We start from the raw sequence: 21,563 nt of genomic DNA on the forward strand, positions 1-21,563 counted from the left end.
CAAAATATAGGTTATGCTTACGTTATTTTTTAACTCCTTGTAGACCTTTCTCCATTAGATTTTAAGTTTTATATCTACTTTGCAAACTACTTCTTAAGTGCAGTATTCATTTATTTTGTTAAAATAAACAAAACTTAAGCCAAGAACAAATATAAAACCCCCTAGAACAGGACATACATTGTAATTTTTTCAAAAATAAACCAGCGTGATTATATAAGGAGAAAAAACTTTCAGGTCGGATTTATGGCATTGCACTCTACTAAGAAGGACCGTTAGTTTGATGTACTGTTCTACCTTTCCTCTAATTGAAGATTTTCTTCTAACTCCTTGCGGGCCACCCCCCTACTATGACATGAAAAAAATGGTAGTTACATCTAAAAGTAAATTTGTAAGTACATTAATGATATACAAATTTTTTTGCTTTAAATTTAATAGTTCGATTTATGAAGCCCGGATTTTCATATGCCCTGTGTGTTTACATACAGGGTTACAATTAATTCTTAGGACGAATTTATAATTTTTAAACGACAAGAGCTATAACAACCAAATTTGAAATGCCATTATTGGTAACAGTAAGCTATTTTTCTGTGTATACCACGTCTTATGTCAGCTTTTGGGAATGGTCCCTCAGGGGCAAGAAGAAAATCAATGAAACAACAGAATATGTTGAGTTGCACATAATTTAATGCTCTAGTTGAAATAAAAATATTGCAGTGAACTAGAGTTCAAAAGGTTTATCCAGTCAAAATTAATTTCTGTAAAATAAAAAATAAAAAATGAATAACACCGTACATTTTACTAGTTATCACTGTGTAGGAATATTATTTTGAGTAAAAGAATTCCAAGGTAGGTATTCAAAATCTTTCTCTCTGGTCGTCTGGCAATGTGCTAAGCATAATCAGAAACACCTGCTGCTAAAATAAGTACACTGTTAAGTGCAAGTAGTGGGCCTATTAGGGTTTCCCCTCCTGTGGACTTCCCCACAATGGCCTGAATCTCTATTTATCAGTTTATTGCCGTTCCTAAACCAAGGACATCAATAAACCAGAATATCAATTGGTAAAGTCGTTTATTCAATACAATTCGAAACATAAGACACATTACAAAACGTTGCAATCGCAAGAACTGCCAACACACGCTAAGCTGTCCAAAAATGCTCAGCTATTTATCTATCTCTTTTCATTCCAGGACGGGGTTTACTGAAATGGACATTAAAACAGTAAGTTTTGGATGTTATTCTAATAATAATGTATATACGTCAAGTTGCAATAAAGCTACAGTCGTTGTTGCAGTCATATCCTGTTACCGTTAAGTTATAATTTTTTATAAAGTTTATAAAAGTTTTTTATGTTCAGCTATGCCACTTGGTGAGCTTGAAAGAATTAAACTTTTAATGATTCGTGGCTAGCATAATAATATAAGACCGTATGCACAAATAAAAAATTTATAAATTAATAAGTTTCTTAATGGAAATTCTATTTCTAAATCTGCAGTACAATTCACAGTTGTCAACTTTTTAGAAATTGTTAGTGTTAAGTATCGTGTCAGACATGAAATAACAACTACTGCGACACAAGAAGACAGATCATTAGACATTCTTCAGTCTTACATTGAAAAAAATTGAAGAAATCCAAATGAACCAGTTAATTCTGCATCAAAACTTGATGAAAAATATCATCGATCAATTCTCAAGAATTTAAAGTAGTCTCGTTTAAAAACATAACGTGTTATCATGTTGCAGCAACTGAGCGAAGACGATTTCAGTCTTCTGATGGAATTCTGTGAAATAATTATGAGTAGAATTTACCAAAGCCAGATACTTTGAGACGATATTATATTCACAGATGGGTCGACTTTTACGTTGAATGGCTATGTTAACATGCATATCTGCCGATATCGGGATAATGGTAACTGCACTTGATGTAAGAGTGTCACACACACGTCGTTTCCATACGTTTAACGTATGGGCAGGTATAATACGTAATTTAAGTATAGGGGCATTTACCGTTGGTGGAAATTTAAATACCAAAAGTGTTTTCAATAAAACAGATTATCGTCACACTACAGTGCTCAAGTTAGACAATACTTAGATGCAATGTTCCCACACCAGGGATTATAATACGTGGAGCGATTGAAAGACAGGCTGGTTCCCTAGACCAAGCTCAGAATAAATAAAAAAAAACAGGAGCCAGCTTTTTATAACTGGTTAGCACATTGCCAGTCGGCCCGGGAGGAATATATTGGTTACCTATTTTGAAATTAGTTTACTAAAATATTTGAGGCTTTGTTTTTAGTTCAGTTATACATTTAACATGATTTACAATCAACATAGGCTGTCTTTAAAGACTTTTCTTACCCCCAACGTCCTGCTCCCGAAAATAACAATTGATTACCATGTACGGTATTCAGAAAAATAGTTAACTATTACCAGTAACGGTATGCTAAAATCGGTTGCGGTATCCATTGACGTTGAAAAATTATATCCAACGTAAGAGCGATTGTTACACTATGGAATTATATTAAATTCAAATCATGTGTAACATGATCAAATTAACATAAATTTGTCCACGTTGTTTTTGGATAAATAAAAAATTACATTTAAATGTTTAGTTTAGCTCCTGTTCACCTTCCATTTATTGCATCATCTGGTATTAGATGTTATCTCATACCTGACTCTTGGAATGTTGTGTCCCTTCAATAAAATCTCTAATATGAACTTTCTTTAAAAGAGCAGTACACACATCACATATCGCATGACACGTTTGAGGGTCTTTGTTTGTAATATTTCCTAATTTATAAGGCTGCATGTATAACATTTACTATGTCACAAGTTAAAATCTCCTACAGTCGTATTCAGTTAGATTAAAAATTTATTCAGTCTGTGATTTTGCTGTTGTCATGATTATCTAAACGACTAATGCAAAATTTCCACTAACGCTCAGTCATATCTCATGGAATACCATGCACAATTGTTTAAGTCGGTGTTGCCTGGATATGAATGCAAAATTTAGTAATTAGGTCAGATAGTTTTTGACTTATCGTACAGACAGATGTTTACACAGACAGAAATAAACCTCGTCCTGCCCCTTGAATGAGACTTAGCTAATTCTTATCTAACAAATTTCTGATCAAGAACACACTCATTTTAAGATATAAATTACGCATATGAGTAAGACGTGGTATAATAACGTTATTGCCATTTTGGTTTTCTCCTTAGACACAAATATTACAACATTAATAATGTTTTTAATGATTCTAAGTTGTATTACATTATTTAACTGGCGGAACTAATCTCACGCAATTCAAAATCGATTACGATTTTATATTTTCGTGGACGATTAAATTACGAGCAGAATAAAGTTTACATTTGTAATACCGCTAATTTGTCATTTGATGTAATATCTTATTTTTATTTTGTTAATAAAGCTCAAGGCTGATAACATAAACTATAGGAGGTCCAACCTTTTCTTCAACGGGGTAAACAAGTATTATTCAACATATTATAATGTAAATAAACAAGTCCCTGATGACTTCTTTTGATTTAATGTAAATGATTTTTTTTTATAAAGCAATATATTACCACTTCTTAACAAAACAAGGGTTTAAACAAGTATTATTCAACATAATGTAAATAAACAAGTCCCTGATGACTTATTTTGATTTAATGTACATGATTTGTTTGATAAAGCAATATATTACCACTTCTTAACAAAACAATGATGTAATACTATGTTATTGCGTCAATCCGGAAAGGGGAGAACAAGGCAAAATCAAGTATGTACAAAACATACAAAACATTTGACCTATTCTCTTGATAGTGGTACAGTATAAGAAATCAAGTAGATTTCTAGTATGATAAGGATTGAATAATGAACGCTTTCACATGTACTACAGCTTGGGAAAATGTTAAAATCCTTTTTGAAGAGAGCAAAGTTGGCAGAAGTACTTTTCAGAAGTTATCTCTTGCTTCGGCAATCGCAGTAAACCTGAATATCAACCACTGCGCCTCCTTTGTTCAGATAATCGCTTAAAGTAGGACTTTTTGAGTTTCAGTTGTTTCTTGTTTATCCTATTTATATGACCACATTTACGCAAGCTTTCAGTTAACGTTATGATTTATTTATGATATTTCCCTAAATATTATTTACACAATTTGTTATTACTAAATACTTGAATGAAATATGAATTCCTTAATTTGTTCCAAACGATGTCGTCATGTTCTATTTCAATACATCTTAGTTTGTTAAACCATAGACATTTTTGTTTAAAACTGATATCTGAGAACAAGTAATACAAACACGAACAGCCTTTTCAAAGAAAAATATTCCGTGAAAGTCTGTTTGTTTGATCTGTTTTGGAACCGTTGAAATGATACTTTCCTAATCTAAAAACTCCTTGAAACTAATAAGTGCCGTGTAAAAATAATAAGTTATTATTAAACTGACCAGTAAAACCTACATTAACGGGATACACTTTAAAACTACTAGTTTGTTACTAAATTTAGGAATATAAAGGAAAATAGTTTAAACCGCATTCTAGTATTTACCATATTAGTACTTATGATATCCTAAGATCGGTTTTTGGTAACACCGAAAGTTCCTGTTCATTTCAGACCTTATTTTTAATAAGTATACTTTTTAATGTTTTTTTATTTAAGAATTATATGAAAAAAATATATTATTAAATGACTATTTAAACTTTTTGGATAGTAAATAAAATTTGGTATTAATCTTGTAATGATCAATTAAATATATTTCATTTAAGTTAAATTGAACCTTTAAAAAAGATACAGTGAACTTATTTTCCATACGTCCTTTTACGTGGATTTTAAAGAAATCTGTCTGTTGTAATAGCCCTCATGAAGGAATTTATGGGAGATCTTATATAATAGGTTTTATGTTATCAAAGTCTTTCCTTTTTTAACAGCTCTGGGAAAACCCTGCTAGTAGAGTGTTCATTCCTATGTCTTTTTAAGCCACTTTATAAATGTCAAATTTAAATGTCGTGGAGACCAGTCAGCTTTGATAACTTACGTGGAAATGTACTCAGCTTTGCTCATTAAAGATGGTTTTATAACAGTGTTTTAATATTATAAAAACATATTTCTACTTTAGTAGATCTTTTTGATTCGTCATTGTCTCAATATGGAATAAAAGGTACATGTTGAACTTTTCTCAATTTTATGCATCCTACTTCTGATAATGCATTGCGTACTTAGGTATAATAGAAATTTTAAATAAGGCTCAGACTCTTTGATGAATTTAAGCTCAATTTTTATTTTGATTGATGAAACTCCTAACTATATTTATTCCTTCAATGATAAAAAATTGAAAAATAAGTTAAATAAATATTTCAAGAAGCCGTAGCTAAAAGGTAGAATTAACGACAACCTTTTACCGTTTAGCGGAAGAAAATATATCTTTTTGTCCTGTAATCATCTCGGTAAATGCAATAATGCAACCGTTGGTTATAAAAACTCTACTATATATAGGTCGTAAAATAAATATCGGATCAGTTGTTTGTAAGTTTATTAGCCTTATGTACAGGATCAATGAAGTCACAAAGAATTAAACGTGTTTAGATAATTGGAACAACTCATAGAAACAAAAATTTATATTAGAGCTAAGAAAGGTATTATAAATGTGAGAGTTTCATGTAAATATATATAATATACTTCAATTTTATCATACAACCACGTATGACTTCAAAAAAGAGCAGATAATATGGGTCATATGTCTGAGTCAGGGAATATAACGTTTTAACAACAGCAGAATTTATTTAATTAGTTTAATTGCACTATTGAAGATTACATATAACATGTTATATGTTATTACGTGTTATATGTTATTATGTTATTACGTGTTATAAGAAAAGGAATTGTTAATTTTAGTGAGTGTATTGTTTGCTATTTTTTATTATTTGAATCGAATAGATGCTCATTTGCAGGCACCTACCAGCTATGAACAATTAAAATCGTACGAGGCCACAATTACAACAGACGTTCTTTGTTTGAATTTTATTGTTCTACGGTTGGAAATGACAATAGGAATACCATGGAAATTCCCTTCTTTCTCGCTTGCTTTCAACGATAAAACACTTTAATATTTTTGCATGGAATCAGTTTTTATATATGCACAATTCTCTAGAAAATTTTCTATGCAGTACTAAGTTTAAGTACTTGAATATAACTATGTATGATAATTTATGGTTGTTTAAATAAAATCTGAACTCTTTCCTACAGTACGTCTTCTTTCCACAACGGGTTAAGGAATTATTTTACTATCACTTGTATAAATGAATAATACATTTTCCAATTTATAACTTTAATTTTTGGGAATCAATGATTTCATCTATATATTATTTATAATTCTTTTATAAAAGAGAAAATATAAAAAAATTAAGAGCAGGGCAGCTAAGATAAACGTTTAAAGATCCTTAGTTTGTAAAATAAATTACTTTAAAAACTAAGGTGTACTGCAAAAAAACACATTTTTACATTTGAGGTTTTATAATTTGAATAAATGGTTAAGAAATGCATAAAATACTTCACTAAACATTGCAAGTAATTTATTTATGAAAAAATTGATGTGAATAAATTCAATAAAAGACCAAATTTCTAAATTAATCAGTTCAAATTTAATTTAATTTGTATTACCCTCCAAAAAAGAACAATAATGCGTTGCCATAAACTTTTTTTGTTATTATACATTTAATTGGCCATCAAAATACTCCTCTAAGTAAAACATAAATAATTTTACTTAGTTATAAAAAATGTTATAAAATTATGCCAGTGCAGTATATACATTTCTTATCAAATTCAAAATTATTTGAGTCACTGTAACAAGAACATGTTTCTTTTCCTTCATGAGGGCGGCAGCATACAAAATTTCAGTACTACGTTTGCTTTGTATACTTCAAATTTCATCCAACCCCATATGCAATTGTATAGTCAGGTGAGGTCAGAGGACCTTGGATGCCAGTTAATAACTCAAACAGCATCAATCAATGTAAAGTGTTCCTTTAAACATTCTTTACTCGATGAGCAGTATGCGGAAGAGTGCTGTCATGTTGGAAACATAGATTCATTCATGATAAAAGTTGTATATTTTCCAGAGTATTTAAAAGTTCATTACATAAAAATGCCATGTATGTTTCTGCTACAAGTCGGTTCTCTAATCTAAAAAGGGCCAATTAATTCATCAATTGTAATACCACACCACACAGTGACTGAATATCTATGCTGAAACGTTATGCCCGTTGAAGCATGAGGATTCTCATCTGACCACACAAACACGAGTAAATGCAGTTTTGTCAGTAAAGAACATTGAAACAAATTATTGGTTTTAAATCCATTCACAGAATTGCAGACACGCAGCATTGTCTCCTCTATGAAGTTGGTGCACTTTTTGTACATGAAATGGATACAATCCGTTTAAGTGTAAAGTTCGCAACACACAAGCTTTTGGCATAAACAGTTGCATTAATATTTTACACGAACTTTTAGTGGGACTACGTGAACGTAGTATGAATACTTTCAGCATCATCTACTTGTTAAATCCCATGATCAAAAAAGAAATTATTACGCTAGGGAAACAACCGGACTAACCAAGATTATTAAATGTCTCAGTAAATAATGTTTGATTTGGTTCTCTACATTGAGGAAACCCTCTTTGATATCCTGCAACTGAAACTTGTAGCATTGTAATTACAGAAGTCATACACATAAACCATATCTGTATACTCTTCGTAAGAAAATACGTGAGGCATTATAAAAATATGAGAAACGAAACAAACAAATTTACGAATACAAATAAAATTTTAAATTATTTGAAAATATTGACAAACACAATAAATAGTCAAAGAAATGTTACATAAATTAAGTCACAGATTAAAATGTAATAATACTAATCACAACTAAAGTACATATTAAAAATGTTTAATACCATTATACAATAAGAAATAACTAATTCTGTAGCTGTTAGAAGTTAAGGGGAATACTTAGTGAACTCATTTAAAAGTAGATGTTCAAAATGTTTCCTTTCGGTCGTCTGACAATGTGCTACGTTTAATCAGAAAAAACCTGCTGCATTAAGAAGTACAATAAAAAGTGAAAGCAGTGCCTCTAGGTCAAGTTATCTGTCTATCAGTTCTCTTATAAGTTTCACTTAAGCTACAGTACTTTTTGCAGCCATATCCTGTTACTGCAAGTTATAAGTTTTAAGAGATGTTGCTTAGTGAGCGTGAAAGAATTACACTTTTAATGATACGCGACTGGGGTTATAATGTAAGACCGTTTGCAGAAGTAACACATTTATTCTATGCTACTTTTCCTGATAGAGCTCCTATTTCTAAATCCACACCACAGTACACAGTTCCTCGCTTTGTAGACACTGGTAGTGTTAAGGATCGAGCCAGATTTGGACGACCGAGTACTGTGACAGACGAAGACAGTCTTACATTGAAAATCTAACTAAGCGAAGATGTTTTTGATCGCCGGATGGAATTCAGTGAAATTATGATGAATAAAATTGACCAAAACCCAATACTTTTAGACGGTATTATATTGAGTCGACTTTTATGTTGCATGGCCATGTTAACAGGCATAACTGCCGGTATTGGGATAATGTTAACCCACACTGGATGAGTTAGTGTCACACAGAAAATCCCCAAAAATTAAACGTATGGGCAGGTATCGTACGTAATTCAATTATAGGACCATTTTTCATCGATGGAAATTTAAATGCCAACAAGTATCATGATACGCTCCAAAATGAGATAGTTCCTGCTTTACAAGCTACTCTGGGCGCTGACTTCCAAACATGATTTTTCCATCAAGACGGAGCACCGCCACACTATGGTGTTCAGGTAAGGCAATACTTAGATTCCCACACCGGTGGATTGGAAGACGTGGTGCGATTGAGTGGCCGGCTCGTTCCCCTGACCTAACTCCGCTTGACTACTTCCTATTGGGCTACATCAAGGACAAAGTGTATCGAACTCAGCCTACAGATCTGAACGAACTCAGACATAGGATATCACATGAAGCTCAACCTATTCTACGAGAATACTTACAAATGCAGTAGCCGGCATTTATAACCGGTTAGCACATTGTCAGACAGCCGAAAGGAAACATTTTGAACATCTACTTTTAAATGAGTTAACTAAGTATTCCCCTTAACTTCTAACAGCTACAGTATTAGTTATTTCTTATGTAATAATGGTATTAAAAATTTTTAATCTTTGAACAGCGATTTCTTCCGACTAGATCAACCTTTTGAAGTCCGGTTTGCGACATTGTTTTCAGTTCAACTAGACCTTTAAAATGATGTATAACTCAACATAGGCTGTCATTAAAGATTTTCTTATAACCCCCGACGGGGCCGTCCCCCAAAGGTGAAATACGACCACCATGTACACAGAAAAGTAGCTTACAATTTCCAGTAACGGTATACAAAATTTGGTTATGATATCTCTTGTCGTTTAAAAGTTATAAGGTCGTCCTAAGACTTAATGGTCACCCTGTATATAAAAATAGTTATGTTTTATATATATATATATATATATAATACTTTTTGTGATTCGATGTTTATTGAAATTATATATATATATATATATATATATATATATATATATATAATGTATATATGTATACATTATATATATATATATATATATACATATATATATGTATACATTCATATATATATATATCTTATGAGAATACAATAGTAATACTTTTGTAGCCACGAAATTTGGGTACTACATCAAACTGATTTGGGAGGAATATAATAAATATTTGAATATTTGAAAATTATCTATAATTATCTAATTGATTGAGGGGTAGTTTGTAATAAAGGGATTTCAAGAATTAGATACATTTTAAAAATATTATAAAATACTAAATAATATACCCATATACAAGGACAACCATAAGTTATATGCTTAAAAAACGAAAAATTTCCCAATTAAACTCCAAATGTTTTAAATGTCTCGTTTAATTTTATTAGCATATTTTTATGCAATTTTGTTTTAACGTAGTGGCTGTTTCAGCATTCGTTAAAACTGACGTTAATTATGAACCTAGATAAAAAACTTAAATATGCTGAAATGTACACGATTTATGATTTTTCTCTATCTAATGGTTTTCGGTATATTGAGTTCAAGTACATACCATGAGAATACAATAATAATACTTTACTTACCATAAAATTTGAGTACTTCATTAAACTGATTCGTGAGGACTATAATACATATTTAAAAATTATCTTTAATTATCTAATTGATTAAGGGGTAGTTTTTAATAAAGAGATTTCGAGAATTAGATAAATTTTAAAAATATAATAAAATACTGAATAATTTAAAGTTTTTTCACATCAGTAACTACATCATTTCTCAAAGAGTAAGATGTGTTTTCAATATGTTTGAACATTGGTGAATATAATTTATATTTTGGGATATAAATTTTTTTTTTAGTCTGAAAGTAGTAAAAAAACAAAGGTTTTCAGTTTATATCTAATTTAAAAGAGGATTCGAACGCCAATAGTGCTTAAAATATAGACCTTTTAATTTAGATTTTAACCCTACACACATAACTTCAATTCAAAAATAATGGCCTTTTGGCAAGGTTTCGTATCAGAAAGACGGTATTGTAAGTGTTAATGCTATTTGTTGATTTAAATAAATCCTACCACTTAAGTAACGGAATGTGCAATAGTGAACGAGGAGAAAAATTACCATTTTTTTTGAATAGGAGAGAGGTTTTCTAAAGAGATAATGAAATCAATGTCGTTGAATATTCATGCTATGTAAAAACTCAATTATGTAGTGATTTAACTCTGCTACATTATTCCTCACTGATAAGTAAACACATAACTTGTTTTAAGGTGTCAGCCTCAATTCCTAAATTTATTGTATATACTAGTTGCTAGTGTTGCTAGTGGTATGTTTTTTCCTCAATGTATGCTCAAGAAATGCTTTTTTCTATAACTGTATTTATCTTTAGAGATAATACTCTAATATGTAATAAATGCGAAATAATAAAAAATGTAGTATAATAGTTTTACATAAGCACAGTAAAAGTATGAAAATGTTATTGCGCTCTTTGAAGACCATTGATCACAGATGTTCTTTGCTCGATCGGTGTAAACGATTAGCTTTGAGGAGCGACTGAGTTGAAACTCTTTTCCACGCCTCACTGGATATTTTCAAAGTAGAACTCTTATTTGCAGAACTTATTGGACACTTTGAGTGAGAATTTAGAGGTAATGTTGTAATAGTTGAAATAGCTATTAATGTTTGGGACTTTTCAATGTAATTAATTCTATTGTATCCAAAGATAACCTGAGAAATTGTGCAATGTAACATATTTCGGTTTTTATAAATATCCTTACTGTCAAATATCGTTAAAGTCACTGAATGTAGCCTAAAAATATTGTGTAAATTTTCCTTGTATCTTCTAATTTTATAAATAAATAAATATATATATATATATATATATATATATATATATATATATATATAAAACACACACACTTAGATGATTTAAGCTTCATACTCATTTGTGTTAAACTGGAATATTAAGAATGGCTATTTTTATAATGTTAGTTTTTCCTTAAGTTAAATACAAAATTGCTTATACATTGGTCTTTTTGAAAGAGGAAAGTCTAGTAAGCTCTATTAAAATGTAGTAACTATTTGTATCATTCTAAATTTATTTTTCATATATATTTCAAATAATGGATATATAGACTAGGTGGAATTATTATTTATTTCATTAAGTTTCTTTTAAAATCTATATTTGTTCTGTATACAATTAACCGATATAGCATACCATTGAAATAAAGGTGAATGGTAAGTAAAATATTTCAGAATATTCCTAATTTATCACATTAGGTAAATCTAAACAAAAACTTTCGAAATATAATCTGTATGACCCATTGCTAATATGTAACCAGGGATTAGTAATAAATTTGGTCAATTTGTCTGAATTGATGCAGGGATGAATACTTTTGCTGAAAGTGATAGCTAGTTATCCATGTAATGAGAATAAATAAGCGCGACTTGACATCTATTACGCCACGCTCTCTTACATGTTTCATTTCATAAATTTAATATGAAAATAACTCACTAAGATATTCTCCATTTAATATGATACTCCCACTTGTAATTTTATTATTTTTTTACTTCGAAATACTAGTTACAAAATACTAGTTATTTATGTAATTAACTATATATATTGTAATGAGATGCTTGAGATGTTATGAATAGATATCCATTAGTTAGTTTGTGGACATTCCACGAACTTATAGATCCAGAAAATGACTCTTCGGTCTATATCACTATTGTAAATACGAGGGGTCTCTAAACCTCGTAGATAATTCAAGAAGAAATTGAGCTATGGAGTTGAACTTAGTAGATGTCTAAATTAAGTAATATATAATTTGAAAGTGACGCATGCCGTTTATTATATCCTTAAACTAATATGTTAATTAACACCTAGTCTTACGTGATACTTCTTTGTTATATATTTGTTCGATAAGAAGTATTAAGGCCGATTGGCAACAATATGGACGTAGATTTACGTGACGAATGTCGAGTTTAGGCTCCGAATGACTGCTACTTTCAGTAGCTTCTGGAATACAGCAACGGTAGGGTGAAAGGATCGAACGTTTTACTGTTGAATGACAAAATCAATTGTGGAAAAATCCACAAATCTGGAAGTGCACGCTGCGAAGAAAGAAGCCGATCGTAGGGCTTTGCACACCTTTACCAGGGGTCAGAGTATGCATGTCGGTGATTAGTGGATATTTGCTCGTAAGTCTCTACCAACATCCGCGAATCCGTTACTACAGCTTTGCTATTGAAAACAATGTAAAACAGCCAAAAGATCGGTTTCTCGATTGATATGAGCGTGACGTGTTTCAAACTAGTCTTTTTTGTTATCGGTGCCATAAACCGAGACTGTCATGTATCGTAACTGCTGTGAGAATAAGGAATTTCATGATCCCAACAATGACCTGAGAGAAGCATAAAGCTTGGCATGTGAAGCTTCCTCAGAAAACAGGCCAGTGGCCAGTGAGACACCATCATCCCGTCCCTGCGAGTAAATGAGCCTGAAACGCGAATCAAGTCAAAGAAGAGTTATGTAACAGGAAAGAACACCCGCGAACCATGAATAGAAGCCCTAGCTAAGTACCGTGCAGTTGCCTGAGTTGACAAGGAAATAAGAATAGTTCCAGTAGTAAAGATTTATCCGAAGAACTAGTTGTCATCGGACATGTGGATTTTAGGAAAGTTTTAATTCATACAGGTGCTCAGATGACGCTCGTCAAAATTTTGGCTATAGTTGCCCCGATAACAAAGCCTGACTTGATAATCTGAGGATTTTAGATAGAAGTTTAAAATCTATTACAGACAAGGCATAACTTCTATACGTAAATTAATTATTTAGTGAGCAGTATAAGTTAGGAGCGAAAAATATTAATTGTACTCTCTTATTAAGTGACAGTGGAATAACTATTAGATATATGATCGACGTCCTTTTGTTACCCTTTGTAATTTAAAACGTATATTTTTCATCCTATAAGTTGCATTTGACCTAGTCCTAAATTAATTATGCGGTGTGTACGATTTGTTACCAGCAGCAAACAGATTAGCTTCGTAAGGGACAGTGGCATATCTATTTAATATACGTTCCAAAAAACCTTACTACCTTTTTCGAAGCGTGTGTTTAACATGATATAAGCCGTATAATCTATTTACACTATTTCTAAATTAAAAATTCTTTTTGTAGGGTAGGTTAGGAGCGGCAAAAAGGTTATCTTAGTAAGTGACAGATGCATACGTATTTTACTCTTTTCCTAGTTTCTAAACGAATATTTTGCATCATATTAGGAGTAAAGTTTGCTTTCCTAATCTTAAATAAATTATTCGTTGCGTGAGATAGGTTAGCAGCAGCAAACTTGTTAGCTTGGTATGATAAAATAAGTTTCCTAGTTTGCAAACCTGTTTATTATACGTTCTATATACTTTATACCTAGTCCACAAAGTATTGGTCTGATTTTGGAATAGAACAGGAGCACACATATGCTATCTGGAGTATTTATAATAACAAATCAATTTAAAATAAATTTTAAAAAGTATTCCTACTTAATCTAGTTTGGAAACGTATACGTTACAATCTACAAGCCTTATAACTTTCTTCTATATCGTACAAATATAATACGTGGAGGAAATTAAGTTATATATTGGGTTTTGCTTAGCCAGATCAATATATATATATATATATATATATATATATATATATATATATATATATATATATATATATATATATATATATACATAATAAATACAAAATTGATATAATACTTGTAGTAGATAACCTAACTGTGTTGAGGACAGACTCACCCTAGATGCATTGCTTCCATGTATGTTAAATTCCTTTTCCTCATCTATTACATTCAAAACATACAATCAATATATCACAATAAAAATAACATACACTACATACATCACAGAACACCGATATCGGTGTTTGCTTTTCTCTCTTGGCCTAATATATGGTGAGATGCATACGTATTACTATTTTACTCTTTTCCTAGTTTCTAAACGAATATTTTGCATCATATTAGGAGTAAAGTTTGCTTTCCTAATCTTAAATAAATTATTCGTTGCGTGAGATAGGTTAGCAGCAGCAAACTTGTTAGCTTGGTATGATAAAATAAGTTTCCTAGTTTGCAAACCTGTTTATTATACGTTCTATATACTTTATACCTAGTCCACAAAGTATTGGTCTGATTTTGGAATAGAACAGGAGCACACATATGCTATCTGGAGTATTTATAATAACAAATCAATTTAAAATAAATTTTAAAAAGTATTCCTACTTAATCTAGTTTGGAAACGTATACGTTACAATCTACAAGCCTTATAACTTTCTTCTATATCGTACAAATATAATACGTGGAGGAAATTAAGTTATATATTGGGTTTTGCTTAGCCAGATCAATATATATATATATATATATATATATATATATATATATATATATATATATATATATATATATATACATAATAAATACAAAATTGATATAATACTTGTAGTAGATAACCTAACTGTGTTGAGGACAGACTCACCCTAGATGCATTGCTTCCATGTATGTTAAATTCCTTTTCCTCATCTATTACATTCAAAACATACAATCAATATATCACAATAAAAATAACATACACTACATACATCACAGAACACCGATATCGGTGTTTGCTTTTCTCTCTTGGCCTAATATATGGTGAGATGCATACGTATTACTATTTTACCCTTTTCCTAGTTTCTAAACGAATATTTTGCATCATATTAGGAGTAAAGTTTGCTTTCCTAATCTTAAATAAATTATTCGTTGCGTGAGATAGGTTAGCAGCAGCAAACTTGTTAGCTTGGTATGATAAAATAAGTTTCCTAGTTTGCAAACCTGTTTATTATACGTTCTATATACTTTATACCTAGTCCACAAAGTATTGGTCTGATTTTGGAATAGAACAGGAGCACACATATGCTATCTGGAGTATTTATAATAACAAATCAATTTAAAATAAGTTTTAAAAAGTATTCCTACTTAATCTAGTTTGGAAACGTATACGTTACAATCTACAAGCCTTATAACTTTCTTCTATATCGTACAAATATAATACGTGGAGGAAATTAAGTTATATATTGGGTTTTGCTTAGCCAGATCAATATATATATATATATATATATATATATATATATATATATATATATATATATACATTAAATTGTATAAATGGCAATAGCCTTATTTAATTTCAATAAACATTGAATCACAAAAAGTACTTGCTCCCGGCGGAGCAAGTACTTTTTGTGATTCAATGTTTATTGCAATTATATATATATATATATATATATATATATATATATATATATATATATATATATATACATAATAAATACAAAATTGATATAATACTTGTAGTAGATAACCTAACTGTGTTGAGGACAGACTCACCCTAGATGCATTGCTTCCATGTATGTTAAATTCCTTTTCCTCATCTATTACATTCAAAACATACAATCAATATATCACAATAAAAATAACATACACTACATACATCACAGAACACCGATATCGGTGTTTGCTTTTCTCTCTTGGCCTAATATATGGTGAGATAGAATTGCTGGAATTATCTTTCGTTTTAAGCGATAGATAAAATAATAGTTTTGCTTCTAATTTAATGAGTATTTAAGTACAAACACGAGATAAAGAACAGGATGCAGTGATGGCATCAAAACTACACAAGTGACACACGGTAATACGTTATTGTTGATGGCTAGTAACAATAACGTTGGTAAATGTGCCTCCTACTCAAGTACCTTGCGACAAACCTTTTAAACGTTAACTTACAAGTGTGATGCTCGCATTGAAGTTATGTAAATCTCAGTTAGGTACGATATAAACGTCAAAAAAAAGGTTAAGTAAGGGAATGATCTACTGAGATCTTTGGTATTCTACTTAGGATGCCCTTTTGTGAGGTGCGTGGAACGTTTGCTAGCCACTTGTATACCAAGCATGGCTTATACCTCAATGATATAGGAAACTTGATCCTCACAGAGTTAATGCGGAAGTCCTTCTTAAATAATTCAGAGGTACCAAAGAATCACATATGACTAGGTATCAAGAGAGATTAAACCTTTGAGGAATATGTTGATGAAAACAATAGCCTTGTGGGAATACCCGAGCGGCAAATTGTCAAAGGAATAATGTAATAATACTGAGACGTGTTTTTAAACAGTAAGGCCCGATCTCAGCAGTTCACGTCAGCTGTAAACAACGGGTACATTTTGCACCCATTTACAAGAATGATTAACGTGGTCTGTCTAACGAGGAACCAATAGTGGATGAGTAGATTAGAGTTGAAATGGACAAGGGAGCGGTAGCTTCTAGTCATAGTCTGTGGGTGTCTCCAGTCATCATCATCCCAAAGAATCAGTGGATGATAGTAAACATATTGTTTCTATATAGACTTTTTAGCAGTAAACTCTGTGACTGCGTGAAATACTCTACATAACTCAGCAGAGACGCTTAATTCACTTGTAGGTTGCACCATGCACGCTACAATTGACGTAACAAGTGATTACATCAGATTTAAGTAGATGAAGATAGTCGACCTAAAATTAGCTTTAATGCACCAGTAGGTCACTATCTTCTATTGGACTGTCTAGAGCGTCTGCCACTTTTCTGAACCTCGTGGATTAAGTTCTCATGAGATTGAAAGGTGAAAATTGTTTAGCGTATATTGACATTATTTTGTTCTCAAAGGACTTGCATTAGCATTTGTTAAACAATTGACATCACATGAGTTTGAGCGTGCAAATTATCAAATTTCATTTTGCAGTAGGGGAAGTTAACTGTGTAGGTAAAGCAATAACTTGTAAAGATGCATATTCTACTAGGAAATGTTAAGGCTGTAAAGGAATCGTACCTAAGACTGTAAAAGTAAATTTTTAAGTTTAGCTGGATATTATCGTCATTTCATAGACTGCGTTGCTGGCACCGGGAACCCATTTATGCTTAACGAAGGAAGGAAAGGAGTTTTTTTGGGATCAGGCGTGCCAAGCTGAGTTGGAGACATTTAAGCAGAAGTTAGTTACATCACTAGTGTTCATATCCTCTTTTTTAGTTAGCAGTTCGTCCTAACTACTGATACTAGTATTGACGCTCTAGGGTCTGTGTTGCATATATTGAAACGAAATATTTCAGATGTAACTTGTTAGGCAGGGAATTTAAGGTTGATACAGATCATACTGAGCCCAAATGAATGTTATCATAGAAGGAGCCAAGCATAAGACTAATAAGGTAAGCGCTGAGGCTGCTGAATTCACTTACACAGTGGTTCACAACCCGGGGAAAATATATCAAATCATATGTGTTTTCGTTAGAGCCATGTGTACAGTTACTCCCTGTTATAGACCTTCCTACACTCCGTAACCATCGAAACGACGATCGCCATTTTTAGGAGTTAGGGAGGTGAAGAATTTCTTGATAAGCCCGGAAAAGGTTTTGTTCAGAGTGAGTAGTGTTAAAAGAATATCGTTGTACATCGTATCTTACTCGTCAGGTTATCAAATTATATTATATTCTTACCTTATTATATTATTCGTTACATGCTGACGACAAGAAATGAAGAGACCATACCACATGTTGAAGATGGAGCTTATATTGGCTAAAGTTAACTTATTACATTTAAACACAAAAAACCAATATTTAATACTTTTATTTTTGTGAAGCCTTTCGATTGGATTAGCACTAAATGGACAAATATATCAAAAGATGTACAAAAATCATTAAAAAACATACAAACAAAAACGTCACTTATAAAACAAAATCAATTGAAGAATAAATTGAAAAATCCAAAAGATGACGAAGAAATTATTACTAAATCACGTATATACCGAATTAATTGTGAAGACTGCAGCAAAAAATACATTGGACATACAAGAAGAAAAATTCATACACGATATAAAGAACATTGCTCCCACATTAAATTCAACAGAAAAGAAACATCGGCCGTCGCACACCACTATATCAATACTGGACACACTATATCACAGGAAAACCTAAAACTATTAAAACACGTTAACATTCCAAGATATTTAAATGCATGGGAGTCATATTGCATTAATGAAAAAAACACAGAAGATTTATTAAATCAAGAAGATGGACTAATAAAAATTTCAATATTACTTAAACGAAGATTACAAAACAACATTCAAAATGTATACAGTATAATAGCAGTAATAATTTTATTTTATTTACACACTACGCTACAAAGGACAAATTAATATTAAATCACATGTTTAACTATTGTTAAAAATTTACTTTTTGTATTTACTTTTGTGATGTGACTGACAAAGAGAGCCTTGCAATCGAAATGCCTCACAAAAATAAAAGTATTAAATATTGGTTTTTTTGTGTTTAAATGTAATTAATAAATTAACCATACTATATGTTTCGATAAAGAATCAAATACCATATCTATATATCTCATGAGGCCGTGAGATTTTCGCCGTATGAACAGTTGTTTGGAAAGCTGAAAGCTCCGACGATACCGGATAATGAGATATGTTTAACCATATAGAGACCATGAATGAAGCTAAAGGAAATCCATGACGTTGCTGAATGCTGTAAGGTGGTCGCAAGGCCTAGTATGAGAGGCAGTACAAGAAAGTGAAATATTGTTGTACGAAGAGGGCAGTAAGTACGTTCTGCTACGCGTGCCGAGTATATGACGGGGTTTACAGAATGTATTCTACATAGGCCAAAAAGAAAACTTCACTACTACACAATACTTCAGGTAATAGAGGCTTAAAAGTCATGTGCACCCATAATCAAAAAGCATTTTCTGACAGGAACATCAAAGACCCAATTTATCAGATTTAGAGGTACCAGTGGCTGCATTCAGTCCTGTTTTTCGAAAGGATAGAGATGTTAAAAAATAATAATTTATTCAATACTAAAGAGGATTGCTTTTCACAATCTGAATGTGGCTACATCTTGGTGATCATAAAACTAACAGATTAACATAAATTAACAGACACGGAAAACCGTTAGGTTGAAAACCGATATTCAAAAGTTAGGTTGGTGTTACTGTACACACTATACGCTTCAAGTATAAAATGGTTCAGATTCAGTGAGTTTCAAAAAACCAGTAACAATAGAATTCTTAAAAATTATTTACGTTGCTGAAAACCTCTCCACTTGCTCCTTTTCCTTCTTGCTTTTTCTAAATATTATAATCATATTTATTTCTTTTAACTAAATTCACTAATCATTATTATAGGAAATAAATATTATGAGATCTTATGATAATCTAAATATTTACTATATTAAATAGATTATGTCGTTATAGTTTTTTTTGCTTCCAACAAAGCAAGCTTTTGGCAGACTAATTGAAAATAGCATTGAATGATAATTTATAACGTAAATATTCAAGACTGCACACTATTTATGTTCCATAATATTTTTATAAGGTATATATTAATGTAAATATTAGGCTTTTATCAATAAACTCTAAAAGCTGGCACATTGAAAGTTTTTGAGATTATTGAGTTGATTTTTTATTATTAAAAGTTTTACTAGCGTTTCCTATTTAAATTGCATTGAATTAAAATGTTTATGTATATCAAGATGTCCTTGATATTTAAGGTGTAAACAAAATGTCACCTCTCTCAGAATATCTGTAGATAAGAAGCGCCAGGACACATAAAGCTAAGCTTGCCTTGAAACCTGCGTAAAACTTTACGAGGAAGAATATCACGGGTCAGTAGAATTCCAAGGGTTTCACGCAGGTTATAGACATGAGACTTTTGTTTCTTTTTGTAACTGTTTGATCATTAATAATGCAAATAATAAATTTGTATAAAAACAGGTGGATACTGGATTTTTAAATTTTGTTGAAACAAATCTAATATTAAATAATAGACAATATACTGTTCAGTTACCATTGACAAATATTATGTTTTCGTCAGTTAACTACGAGACCTTCTAGGTAGCATATTTCTAAACGAAAATAGTACACAACAATGTATTTTATACGCATATATGTTGTATGGACATATCTAACATGAGTCTTTACTCTCGAAGAGATAACTTGTATCATATATAATTAAGTGCTATCGTGAGATTATTGTTTTAGAAAAAAATTTGTACATCATAATACTTGGCAGAAAGTATAGTCGTCTCAGAGTTTATAAGCAAAGATATGCCACAAAACAATTCGTTTTTCAAGTACTTTGTGGATAAGTATTGCATTATTTGTAAAAATATTGAGATCGGTGCTTGCATATACCCATTCATAATAATTATAGATTAAAAAATGTTCTGGTGTACAATATATGTTGTGTGGCAAACATAAAAACCCTTATTCTTTATTCAATGGTTTTAGCAACATCCTTAGAATCATAACCAACATATTATGATCAGTCTTAAGAATTCTTAACTAATAGAGTTTAACTTATAATGACATTATATTTTATGCAATACTATTTAATAATGTTTATTTTTTTACTAAAACGTAAAAATTCAACACATAAACATAAAGTGAGAATAGTTCGCCATATAATTGTATGAATAAATAATTATACCACGAAATACACTATACAACAGCAAAGAACGTAGTCGTGCACTGAATGCAGAGAGAGAGAGAAAGAGAGAGAGAGAGAGAGAGAGAGAGAGAGAGAGAGAGAGAGAGAGAGAGAGAGAGAGAGAGAGAGAGAGAGAGAGAGAGAGAGAGAATGCTACTGACAAACAAGAGACATCTATTACAGATCAGATGGCCATAGGTAGACAGTTGTGTGCACGCCTGGCTTCTCTGGTTACGTTAAGTGTTTCGTCCTATACTCGGCGTTGATGACTACTTCTTTGCTTAATGGATTTGTTATTTCTTCCATAACAAACGCCAGAGTATTAGGCAAATGATGAGTTTATAACATTAAAGGTTGTGTGTTATAACATATATATATATATATATATATATACACA

The sequence above is a fragment of the Homalodisca vitripennis genome, chromosome 2 (assembly GCF_021130785.1).
Source record: "Homalodisca vitripennis isolate AUS2020 chromosome 2, UT_GWSS_2.1, whole genome shotgun sequence".
In the NCBI taxonomy this organism is placed as follows: domain Eukaryota; kingdom Metazoa; phylum Arthropoda; class Insecta; order Hemiptera; family Cicadellidae; genus Homalodisca; species Homalodisca vitripennis.